A 13546-nucleotide genomic window follows, 5' to 3' on the forward strand; every position below is an offset into this window, starting at 1 on the left:
TCTGCCGCCCTGTACCTTTGCCCCACTACTCTGGATTACTGACCTCTCCCTGACCTGAGCCTGCCTGCCGTTCTGTACCTTTGCCCCACGACTCTGGATAATCTACCCCTGCCCGCCTTGACCTGTCGTTTGCCTGCTCATGTTGCTGTAATAAACATTGTTACTTTGACACAGTCTGCATTTGGGTCTTACCTGAAACGTGATAGTACGAACTGGCCATAATTGACCCAGCAGACTTGGACCAACTCTGCTACGCCATCTCCTCCCAAGGAGCAACCATTAGTAGGCACGAGGAGTTGTTTCGTGGTCTGATGGAAGGGTTCCAGGCCGGGGCCGAACGTCATGACCAAGCATTGGACACTTGCAGGAGCAAGTCTGTAGGTTGTCTACTAGGCAGCCTAACATGATGGTAACCTCTCAGCCCCTCAGTAACTCGGCTGGTAGCAGCGCCGTCACCGGGAACCACGCTTACCTTGGGAGTTTCACGTTCAGTGTTCTGTCATCATGGAGCAGCATCCTTCCTCCTTCCCCTCGGACCACTCTAAGATAGCGTACCTCATCACGCTGATGTGCGGGAGGGCCTTCGCCTGGGCTAAGGCCTTTTGGGAACAACAGTCAGCCGTATGCTTTAGTCTGGAGGGATTTGTGGCGGAGGGGAAAAAGGTTTGAGTCTCTGGTGTCCTGGAGAGAGGCTTTCCGGAAGTTACTCCAGCTTGGGCAGGACTCCCTCAGTGTAGCAGACTATGCAGTGGATTTCCACACGCTAGTAGAGGAGGGTGTCTCGAACCCGGAAGCGCTGTTCGACATGTTCCTGCACGGATTATCGGAGGAAGTAAAGGAGCCCGGGAACTACCGGCGGATCTTGACTCATTCAACGCTTTAACCATCCGGATCGATGGTCGGTTACGGGAACGTAGGAGGGAGAAGAGGTCTGATTGTGGTCCCAATCGCTCACTTAAGGATCCCACCTTGCATCTGATGAACTCCGGAAGTCCCCGGCGTCTACATCCCCGAGAGGATCAGAGCTATCCCGAGTTCCTCCAAGAGCCACCGAAGACTGTCGATTCACCTCTTCCCGAGCCAATGCAGCTTGGCAGGGCTAGGCTGTCTCCTGCGCATGTGTACGCAGACTTGACACCCAGAGTTGTCTGTATTGCGGTACTGCCGGTCATTTTGTGCTTACCTGTCCCTTCAAGAGACCTAGCTCATTCGGTGGAGTTAGTATTCTGGTTGGTTTTAAACTCTCTTGGGTAGGGGTCAGTATTTTCATGTCCGGATGAAAAGCGTGCCCAAATTAAACTGCCTGTTACTCAGGCCCAGAAGCTAGGATATGCATATAATTGATAGATTTGGATAGAAAACACACTGGATAATCTACCCCTGCCCGCCTTGACCTGTCGTTTACCTGCCCCTGTTGCTGTAATAAACATTGTTACTTCGACACAGTCTGCATTTGGGTCTTACCTGAAACGTGATACTAAAGGACACCTGTAAGAAGAAGAGACTTGCTTGGCCAAGAAAGATGAGCAATGGACATTTGACCAGTGGAAATTTTCTGAGACCAAATTTGAGATTTTTGGTTCCAACCACCATGTCTTTGTGAGACGCAGAGTAGTTGAACGGATGATCTCCGCTTCTGTGGTTCCCACCTTGAAGCATGGGGGTGCTTTGCTGGTTACACTGTCTGTGATTTATTTAGAATTCAAGGCACACTTAACAAATATGGCTACCACAGCATCCTGCAGCGATACGCCATCCAATATGGTTTGCGCTTAGTGGGACTATCATTTGTTTTTCAACAGGACAATGACCAACACACCTTCAGGCTGTGTAAGGGCTATTTGACCAAGAAGGAAAGCGACAGAGTTGCAATCTACTGCAGAGATAGCCTGCAGAGTTCTGTCTTACTATCCAGGTCTGTACCCAAACAATTTGAGCTTCTACTTTTAAAAATCCACCTTTCCAGAAACAAGTCTCTCACCGTTGCCGCTTGTAAATTGATTGCCCCCCATCTATCTTCAGAGCTCGTGCTGCTAGGTGACCTAAACTGGGACATGCTTAACACCACGGGCATTCTACAATCTAAGCTAGATGCCCTCAATCTCACACAAATTATCAATGAACCTACCAGGTACAACCCCAAATCCGTAAACACGAGCACCCTCATATATATCATCCTAACCAACTAGCCCTCCAAATACACCTCTGCTGTTTTCAAACAAGATCTCAGCGATCACTGCCTCATTGCCTGCATCTGTAATGGGTCTGCGGTCAAACGACCACCCCTCATCACTGTCAAACGCTCCCTAAAACACTTCAGCGAGCAGGCATTTCTAATCGACCTGGCCGGGTATCCTGGAATGATATTGACCTCATCCCATCAGTAGAGGATGCCTGGTTATTCTTTAAAAGTGCTTTCCTCGCCATCTTAAATAAGCATGTTCCATTCAAAAAAAAATGAACCAGGAACAGATATAGCCCCTGGTTCACTCCAGACCTGACTGCCCTTGACCAGCACAAAAACATTCTGTGGCATACTGCATTAGCATCGAATAGCCCCCGTGATATGCAACTTTTCAGGGAAGTTAGGAACCAATATACAGAGGCAGTTAGGAAAGCTAAGGCTAGCTTTTTCAAACAGAAATGTGCATCCTGTAGCACAAACTCAAAAAGGTTCTGGGACACTGTAAAGTCCATGGAGAATAAGAGCACCTCCTCCCAGCTGCCCACTGCACTGAGGCTAGGAAACACTGTCACCACTGATAAATCCAGTATAATTGAGAATTTCAATAAGCATTTTTCTACAGCTGGCCATGTGTTCCACCTGGCTACCCCTACCCCGGTCAACAGCCCTGCACCCCCCACAGCAACTTGCCCAAGCCTCCCCCATTTCTCCTTCACCCAAATCCAGAGAGCTGATGTTCTGAAAGAGCTGCAAAATCTGGACCCCTACAAATCAGCCAGGCTACACGATCTGGATCCTCTTTTTCTAAAATGATCTGCCGAAAGTGTTGCAACCTCTATTACTAGCCTGTTCAAACTCTCTTTCGTATCATCTGAGATTCCCAAAGATTGGAAAGCTGCCGCGATCATCCCCCTCTTCAAAGGGGGAGACACTCTAGACCCAAACTGCCATAGACCTCTATCTATCCTAGCCTGCCTTTCTAAGGTCTTTGAAAGTCAAGTTAACAAACAGATTACTGACCATTTCGAATCCCACCGTACCTTCTCCGCTATGCAATCTGGTTTCCAAGCTGGTCATGGGTGCACCTCAGCCACGCTCAAGGTCCTAAACAATGTCATAATCGTCATCAATAAGAGACATTACTGTGCAGCCGTATTCATCAACCTGGCCAAGGCTTTCGACTCTGTCAATCACCACATTCTTATCGGCAGACTAAACAGCCTTGGTTTCTCAAATGACTGCGTCGCCTGGTTCACCAACTACCTCTCAGATAGAGTTCAGTGTGTCAAATCGGAGGGCCTGTTGTCTGGACCTCTGGCAGTCTCTATGGGGGTGCACAGGGTTCAATTCTCGGGCCGACTCTCTTCTCTGTATACATCAATGATGTCGCTCTTGCTGCTGGTGATTATCTGATCCACCTCTACGCATGTGACACCATTCTGTACACTTCTGTCCCTTCTTTGGACACTGTGTTAACTAACTTCCAGACGAGCTTCAATGCCATACAACTCTCCTTCCGTTGCCTCCAACTGCTCTTAAATGCAAGTAAAACTAAATGCATGCTCTTCAACCGATCGCTGCCCACACCTGTCCTGGATCACTACTCTGGACGGTTCTGACTTAGAATATGTGGACAACTACAAATACCTAGGTGTCTGGTTAGACAGTAAACTCTCCTTCCAGACTCACATTAAGCATCTCCAATCCAAATTAAATCTAGAATCAGCTTCCTATTTCGCAACAAAGCATCCTTCACTCATGCTGCCAAACATACCCTCGTAAAACGGACCATCCTACCGATCCTTGACTTCGGCAAAGTTTTTTACAAAATAGCCTCCAACACTCTACTCAACAAATTGGATGCAGTCTATCACAGTGCCATCCGTTTTGTCACCAAAGCCCCATATACTACCCACCACTGCGACCTGTACGCTCTCGTTTGCTTGCCCTCGCTTCATACTCGTCACCAAACCCACTGGCTCCAGGTCATCTACAAGTCTCTGCTAGGTAAAGCCCCGCCTTATCTCAGCTCACTGGTCACCATAGCAGCACGCGCTCCAGCAGGTATATCTCACTGGTCACCCTAAAGCCAATTCCCCCTTTGGCCGCCTTTCCTTTCAGCTCTCTGCTGCCAATGACTGGAACGAACTGCAAAAATCACTGAAGCTGGAGACTCATATCTCCCTCACTAGCTTTAAGCACCAGCTGTCAGAGCAGCTCACAGATCACTGCACCTGTACATAGTCCATCTGTAAATAGCCCATCTATATACCTACCTCATCCCCATACTGTATTTATTTATCTTGCTCCTTTGCACCCCAGTATCTCTACTTGCACATTCATCTTCTGCACATCAATCACTCCAGTGTTTAATTGCTATATTGTAATTACTTCGCCACCTTGGCCTATTTATTGCCTTACCTCCCTTATCTTACCTCATTTGCACACACTGTATTATTGACTGTATGTTTGTTTATTCCATGTGTAACTGTGTTGTTGTATGTGTCGAACTGCTTTGCTTTTTTCTTGGCCAGGTCGCAGTTGTAAATGAGAACTTGTTCTCAACTAGCCTACCTGGTTAAATAAAGGTGAAATTATTATAATTTTTTTTAAATAAATAAAAATGGAGTTCTGCATCAGATGACCTGACCTCCACAATCACCCGACCTCAACCCAATTGAGATGGTTTGGGATGAGTTGGACTGCAGAGTGAAGGAAAAGCAGCCAAAAGTGCTCAGCATATGTGGGAACTCCTTCAAGACTGTTGGAAAAGCATACTAGGTGAAGCTGGTTGAGAGAATGCCATGAGTTTGCAAAGCTGTCATCAAGGCAAAGGGTGGCTACTTTGAAGAATCTAAAATCTAAAATACATTTGTTTTACACCTTTTTGGTTACTACATGATTCCATATGTGTTTTTTCATAGTTTTGATGTCTTCACTATTGTTCTACAATGTCTACAAGATCAGTTGGAAACGTTTAAAATTGCAGGCAAAGGTCAAGAATACAATTTTTTAATGGGGTGAGAGCGAGAGCGAGAGATGGCATCTGTTAGTTAGACATCTCAGCTGGAGTAACGGGGCACAAGAGCTTTCAGTGGACAACAGGTTTCCATGTATGAAGAAATACTGAGCTACTTGTACAATGTCACTTTCATGTGATAACAGCAGAGTGATGATGTGTAATATATTCATGAATCGAGGAGTTCGCTGGAGGAGAGGAAATGTTCTTTGGAAGGAACGGAGGAACTTTCTGGAAAAAGGTTTAGATACCTATATGGTTGACTGATATCATTTTCTGTATTGTTTTGCCTTCTTGAACAAACTCAGTCAATGCAATATGTAGTTCATCTGGAAACTGTATTTCATTCTCGGGAGGTATCTACACTATTTAGTTTCCACATTACCTCCCTAAAAGTGAAAACATATTCCTGTTAAAATGTAATGACTTATTTATCAGGGGGATTCATTCTCATTGTCAGTCTCTGGTTGTAGCCCTCTTGTATGTATACAGGTGTAGGATCTTAATTTGATCACTCTTTTGTTGCTGAGAAAACCCATACCAATACACTTTTCATGTAGCCCACTTTTGGCCTGCTAATAGCCTAACCACCGATCAAGCAACATTATGGACTACACATTCAAATCCTATTGCTACTGCTGCAGGATTAATTTGCTGTGCAATATAGGTGAAATTAAGATCCTACATCTGTACTGGTTTTGTCCTTCTGACTCTATGAGATTGATATTTAAAGACCAAAAAAATATATATATTTATAGGAATCCCAGAGGCACTGGAGACAGGAGAGTTAAATAGTGGTGAGGTTTGCCTTGCTTTCGTTTGCTACATAAACATGACACACCCTCTTACCCTGAAGCTCAATTCATCCATTTTATTCAGTAGTATATGTCTTTCTGTCTGATACCTTCAATAACTCACAACAACAGGACCAGCAGTCTAGTCTGCCCTCTGTTAAGTTCATCTGGCACATCTGAGTTGTCCTATACGAGTTATGTTTTAATTTACCAGTGTTTTCAAAGTGCACATTTATCTGTTTTCTGTGCCCTCAACAGGTCCCCACAGCAAGTGAAATCAGAGAAAGTAACACGGTATACCCACAAGGCTAAACCCAAAGATACATTTATCATCACTATAATTAATTAAATATCTTGCCCAGGGTGAAGTATGTCCTCCATGACCGATTTTATTTTATGTTATGGCGTCCATCACTGAGAGAGTTAGTCTCCATCACCATGTTGGCTTCACCATTAGGAAAGTGGCCCATTCTCTCACCATGTTGTCATCACAGCCAGTAAGAACTCAACCATAGAAGAATATTGCAGTGATATCAGAGTGAACCCAGCCATTCCTTATCTGCTGCGTTTAAACAAAGTTTGTTTGGGTTGGCTGTTGACAGTCAGATGTGTTGTGGCGGTCAGTCCCATTTAAAAGGCATCGCAGCAGGGTGAACTGGGTGACACCCCTAATAGGGCAAGTAATCATTTTCACAGTGGGAAATTGTTGTTTTTGGGACAAAAAAACATTTTGTCCATTTTTTTCAGATAGAGTTGCAGGTGAAGGCTACTTCTGCTTCCTTTCTGGGTTTGACTCTACACAAAAATATTTTTATTGGCTCCTCACTGTCTTACAGTGCAGTAATTCTGAGCTGAAGATGGAACACTGGTGTTTTGGTCCATTCTCAAAGTTCGTAACAGCATGGGATGACCCCACAGTTGATATACATTCAAAGACTATATACTATAAGCCTGAGTAAGTGTCTTTCTTTTGGGGAAGAGAAGAGGAGAGAGAATGTGAGGGAAGGAGACAGGAGGAGGAGAAACACTGCAATAGCACATGCTATGGGACAACCACATCTGCTACAGATGTTAGAGAACGGAGAGAAGGGATAACATCCCTTTGTACAGACTCCTGGACTTTGATGTGTGTGTTTGTGTGTGTGTGTGTGTGTGTGTGTGTGTGTGTGTGTGTGTGTGTGTGTGTGTGTGTGTGTGTGTGTGTGTGTGTGTGTGTCTGTGTGTGTGTGTGAGTGTGTGTGTGTGTGTTTGTGTGTGCGTGCGTGCGTGCGTGCGTGCGTGTGCGTACGTGCGTGCATGTGTTTATGCAGGCGTGCGAGAGAGAGAGAGGAAAAAAGAGAACGAGAGCATCAACAGAAAATATGAAAAGGTCAGGAATAATGAGAAAATGGAAAATAAAATAATAATAATGGGCAGATGCAACAGGCCTCTGTTTGGAACAGCAGCTGGTTATAAAGACAACAACACCAAAGTGACTGATGCAACAAGCCTCTGATTGGAACAGCAGCTGGTTATAAAGACAACAACACCAAAGTGACTGATGCAACAGGCCTCTGTTTGGAACAGCAGCTGGTTATAAAGACAACAACACCAAAGTAACTGATGCAACAGGCCTCTGTTTGGAACAGCAGCTGGTTATAAAGACAACAACACCAAAGTGACTGATGCAACAGGCCTCTGATTGGAACAGCAGCTGGTTATAAAGACAACAACACCAAAGTGACTGATGCAACAGGCCTCTGTTTGGAACAGCAGCTGGTTATAAAGACAACAACACCAAAGTAACTGATGCAACAGGCCTCTGTTTGGAACAGCAGCTGGTTATAAAGACAACAACACCAAAGTGACTGATGCAACAGGCCTCTGTTTGGAACAGCAGCTGGTTATAAAGACAACAACACCAAAGTAACTGATGCAACAGGCCTCTGTTTGGAACAGCAGTTGGTTATAAAGACAACAACACCAAAGTGACTGATGCAACAGGCCTTTGTTTGGAACAGCAGCTGGTTATAAAGACAACAACACCAAAGTAACTGATGCAACAGGCCTCTGTTTGGAACAGCAGCTGGTTATAAAGACAACAACACCAAAGTAACTGATGCAACAGGCCTCTGTTTGGAACAGCAGCTGGTTATAAAGACAACAACACCAAAGTAACTGATGCAACAGGCCTCTGTTTGGAACAGCAGCTGGTTATAAAGACAACAACACCAAAGTAACTGATGCAACAGACCTCTGATTGGAACAGCAGCTGGTTATAAAGACAACAACACCAAAGTAACTGATGCAACAGGCCTCTGATTGGAACAGCAGCTGGTTATAAAGCCAACAACACCACTTTAACTGACGCAACGAAGGTTAGGTATGTAACCACGGTTATGTGAGCTATATGGATCACTCGAATATATTGGTATCACTACGCGGCGGAGGGATACATCCGAGGTGAGGATTTACAGATTTACTCCCATGTACACCTGTGTCACGGCTGGGGTCCGCACCTATATATAGACCCCATGGCCGCGACACACGTTCTCTACATCATTTTTGAGGAGCCTCTAGCACCGTAAAGGATTGGAGTGATCCATATAGCTCACATAACCATGGTTACATACGTAACCTTCGTTATGTTTCACTATATTGGATCACTCCAATAAATTGGAATACCCATACCAGATTAGTCGGTGCTAGAGGGACCTGGCCAGCCAGCGGCAAAGTCCCAGCGCGGGACCGAGATGCAGGGGCCGTCAATGTGGAAGGGGGGTCTCGGCCCAGTCCCCGGATGGGGAGGTGACGCCCAGGACCGCTGAACCAACCACAGAGGGAGCTGCCACATTTACCCATTAGTACCTAGCAAAGGTGCAAGACGAAGCCCAGCTGGCCACAGCACAGATATCAGCGAGGGGCACTCCTCTCAGTAGAGCCCAGGACGCAGCCAAACCTTGTGTTGAATGTGCCACCACAGATCCCAGCACTGGCCTGCCAGCCAGGCGGTATGCTGTCATAATTGTGTCCACGATCCAGTGAGACCAAGAGCTGGTCTGTTGTTCTCACTGACCGTGTCCGCTCCACATAGGCAGCCAATGCCCTCACGGGGCACAACATGCCGGAGGGAGGCACAGACTCCCCCGCCACTGCCGGGGGGGTCGTAAGCAGACAGGCTAAAAAGGGATGTTCACATGCCTGTCTGACAGAACCTTCAGGAGGAAGAAGGATTGGGGTGGAGAGATATACTCCTCCCCCCAGGGTCCATCTGGTAGCACTCAGAACTTACCGAAAGAGCATGGAGCTCACCTACCCTCTTCATAGAAGTAATCGCTACCAAAAAAAACACCTTCATAGAGAGGTGTTTCAGGGAGGCAGACTCCAACAGTTCGAAAGGCGTCTTTGCCAAAGCTGCTAAGACCACATCCAGATCCCAGCTCACCACTGAGCGGGTCCTAGCTGGACGCAGGCGACAAACTCCCTTCATTAACCTGGAGACCAAGGGATGGCGCCCCACTGGCCTGTCCATCCACCCCACATGGCAGGCAGATATAGCGGCCAAATGGCCTCTCAGTGTAGAGGCTGCCAAGCTCTCATCCAAGCGAGACTGCAGGTACTGGAGATCATACTGCACCCCGCAAGACTCGGGCACAACCTCAATACCAGTGCACCAAGAGCAGAACAACTGGTATGCCGCGGTTGTAACCAGCGCCCTTGCGCTCTGCATGGTGTTCATTACACCCTCCTGTAGTCCTAACATGGACCATTGGTGCTGTTCAGTGGCCAAGCCAGCCCACAGACTGAGGCGGTGCGGCCTCGGATACCACAGAGTTCTCCCGACCTGAGACAGCAAGTCCGGTCTCAGGGGAAGTTGCCAAGGTGTGCCAGACAACAGGGACAGGAGAAGGCTGAACCAGGGTCGTCTGGGCCAGTATGGGGCCACCAGAAGCAGACGATGCTCTGCCATCCTGGTCCTGTCCAGCACATTCTGGATCAGGGGAAAAGGGGGGAATGCGTAAGCTCCAGCCCTGGCCAATTGTGAGCCAGAGCATCCAAGCCCAGAGACCCTGGTGGCTCTGACATGGAGTACCACAGGGAGCAGTGTGCATTGTCCAGGGAGGCAAACAGGTCCACCAGCACCATCCCGAACTTGTCCCACAGGTTCTGCACCACCTGGGGATGTAGGCTCCAGTCCCAAGGGGCAGACCCCAGCCGTGACACAGGTGTACACGGGAGTAAATCTGTAAAAACAGCAGCTGGTCATAAAGACAACAACAACACCAAAGTAACTGATGCAACAGGCCAAAGTAACTTCATATATGTATGATATGATCCACAGGCACACCATAGCTGACCGTATTCCTTTGAAAGAGAGAGGCTGTGTCCTAAATGGCACTCTTTTCTGCCCTATATGATATAAAAGTAGTGCCATTTCAGGTAACTCCCCTAAAATCAGCAGATTGGTACGCTCCAAAGACGGGATAGGAGATTCAATACTTTCTATCTTCTCAACATTCACCTGCTCTATCCTCTCTTCTTCATTGACTCACATTCATATCCATGTATTATAGCCCATACAATTGTTCCATGCAGCGGTACCAGAAACTGCACATGTGAGAGATTCTTCTGTGTGTGTCATATCCTCTATAATATGTTTCATGCATTTAAGTGAAAGTCAAGGTCTGGATGCTGTGCAAGCACTGCAGATCCTTTATATAAAAGAGGGCCAAAAGGCCATGGTGGCTTGATTGAGTCCAGGCCTAAATCCTTTTCCACACGTGGATCTCACATTATAAAACTGAGCCATCTTCTTCAGTCCTGCTCCTAAATACCATGAGATTTTTAAAAACAAAACAATACTATTGGCTACACCATATTCATCAAGAGTGACCCAATTTCCATATATTTGGATAACGGACACAACAATGCTTAATTATATGCTTATTTAAATGTCAATTACAACATTTCCAGCCACGGTAAAAACACACAGGTCCATTAACTGTTTTCTACATGCTTCTGCTTTTGTGTGTGTGTCGTTTTGAATAAGTAGGTCATGCTCTGTTTGGGCTGGAAAATGTTAGCCCTCATTCTGCAGAGATTAAATCATCGCTATGGGAATCGGTAGAAAGTTTGAGAGAGAGACAGTGAGAGAGACAGTGAAATACCACAGTGTGCAATCACAGCAGCAAGATTTGTGACCTGTTGCCACAAGAAAAGGGCAACCAGTCAAGAACAAACACCATTGTAAATACAACCTGTATTTATGGCTATTTGTTTTCCCTTTTGTACTTTAACTATTTATACATCATTACAACACTGTATATATACATAATATGACATTTGAAATGTCTTTATTATTTTGGAACTTATGGAAGTGTAATGTTTACAGTTAATTTGTCATTGTTTATTATCTATTTCACATGCTTTGGCAATGTAAACATGTGTTTCCCATGCCAATAAAGCCCTTAAATTGAAATTGAATTGAGAGAGAGAGAGAGAGAGAGAGAGAGAGAGAGAGAGTTGAGGCTAGGGTTAAGATTGAACTGGGATGTGGACATGAAGCTAGAGTTAGGTTTAAGAGGGTTTATGTTTGTATTGTATTGTAGAGTTAGGGTTAGGGTTAGGGTTAGAGTTAGGGTTAGGGTTAGAGTTAGAGTTAGGGTTAGGGTTAGAGTTAGAGTTAGGGTTAGGGTTAGAGTTAGAGTTAGGGTTAGGGTTAGGGTTAGAGTTTGGGTTAGGGTTAGAGTTAGGGTTAGAGTTATGGTTAGGGTTAGGGTTAGAGTTTGGGTTAGGGTTAGAGTTAGGGTTAGGGTTAGGGTTAGAGTTAACTCTACACAAGCTTTTGCATGTCAAAACAGCTGCAGTTGATAATAGTTTGTTGATAGTTTAAGCTTCTATAAACCATCTGTATGGCACTATCCAATTAAAGTGGGACCAAATGTCTTACAAAGCCTACACTAACTGTTAGCCCCATGTGGTGTTATGGAACAACATTTCTGTTGCAGTACTTTATCAGAACCCTGACTGGAGTTAGCCATTGAAGGTTAGTCTTGTATCCTTGGCGAAAGGCTCTGGAATGGAGGGACCGACCAAGCCGCAAGGCAGCACACGACCGAACAGGAGCCAAAAACAACAGGCTGAGGAAAACACTTCACTTTCCAAACATAGGGCTACATTTCATGACAGGAAATTTAAGACCTGGGGATTGTCTACTGGAGGCATAATATTTACTGAATTCCACAGATGACATAATAGCCATCATTATAGACTCAATTCAGGTCTGTTGTTTTATGGAAGGTTGGACGAGGTACTGAGCGCCTCACTGTTGCTGTTGCTCTTAGCTCATTCAGTCCTGGGTAATTATGAAGCACAGACCCCAGGTGCCATCTAGAACCTAAAAGGGTTCTTCGGTTGTCTCCATGGGAGAACCCTTTGAAGAACCCTTTTTGTTTTCATGCAGAACCCTTTTGGTTCCAGGTAGAACCCTTTCCACAGAGGATTCTACATGGAACCCAAAAGAGTTCTACCTGGAACCAAAAAGGGTTCTACCGGAACCAAAAAGGGTTCTCGTATGGGGACAGCCGAAGAACCCTTTTGGAACCCTATTTTCTAAGAGTGTAAGAATTATATCAGCTCCTTGGCACAGGCGTGGCTCACGTATCAACCCATCACGCTAGTACAGCTGGAGCCGTGGGGGTCACTGGTGATTGTCACCATAGGGGCCGATGAGGTTCGCAGAGGCTCGCCCTGCCAGATCCATTTAAAGTTTTTTAGAGGGGAGGGAAGGGTGATGGCTCAATGACACGCTCAGTGCACTGACACATGATCATGTTTGTGTACAGTGTTGAGGAGTCAGGAGAGAGAGGGAGAGAGGGAGAGAGAGAGACAGAGAGTGACATAGTGCTAAATCAGAAAGGGAAGAAGACAGCTGGACTTGGACCGATTGGAGGCCTGAACACCCCTGAGATATAGTCACATTAGTTACAGTACTGAGAGATGAGGGATAGGGGATACAAGAATAAGAAAGCGAGGGGAGAGAAAAAGAGAGAGAAAGGGAGAGAGAGAGAAGGGTGTGAGGAAAAGAGTGAGCGTGGAGGCAGGGAGGGGGGTGAACAAGGAAGGGGGTTGGGACAAAGAAAGGGGAGAGGAGGAAGAGATAGAGGGATAGAGGAGGGGAGCAGACAGACAGAGTAAGGGAAGATGGGAGACTGGGGAGATGTTTTTCCTGCCAGATTTATTCATGTCATGCGGTTTTGGAGAAGTCTTCACTCAGCTTAGGTTTCCGTGGAAATGCTGCTTCCATACCATCTTACCATTAAAAAGTCTGCATTGCCGTGCTAGAGGCATCATTACAGACCTGGGTTCGATCCCGGGCTGTATCACAACTGGCCGTGACCGGGAGTCCCATAGGGCGGCACACAATTGGCCCAGCGTCGTCCGGGTTAGTGAAGCGTTTGGCCAGGGGGGGCTTTACTTGGCTCATCGCGCACTAGCACTAGTTGTGACGGGCTCGGCGCCATGCAGGCTGACCTTGGTCGTCAGTTGAACGTGTTTCCTCTGACACAT

This window comes from Salmo trutta, chromosome 1, assembly GCF_901001165.1.
Source record: "Salmo trutta chromosome 1, fSalTru1.1, whole genome shotgun sequence".
Classification (NCBI taxonomy): Eukaryota; Metazoa; Chordata; class Actinopteri; order Salmoniformes; family Salmonidae; genus Salmo; species Salmo trutta.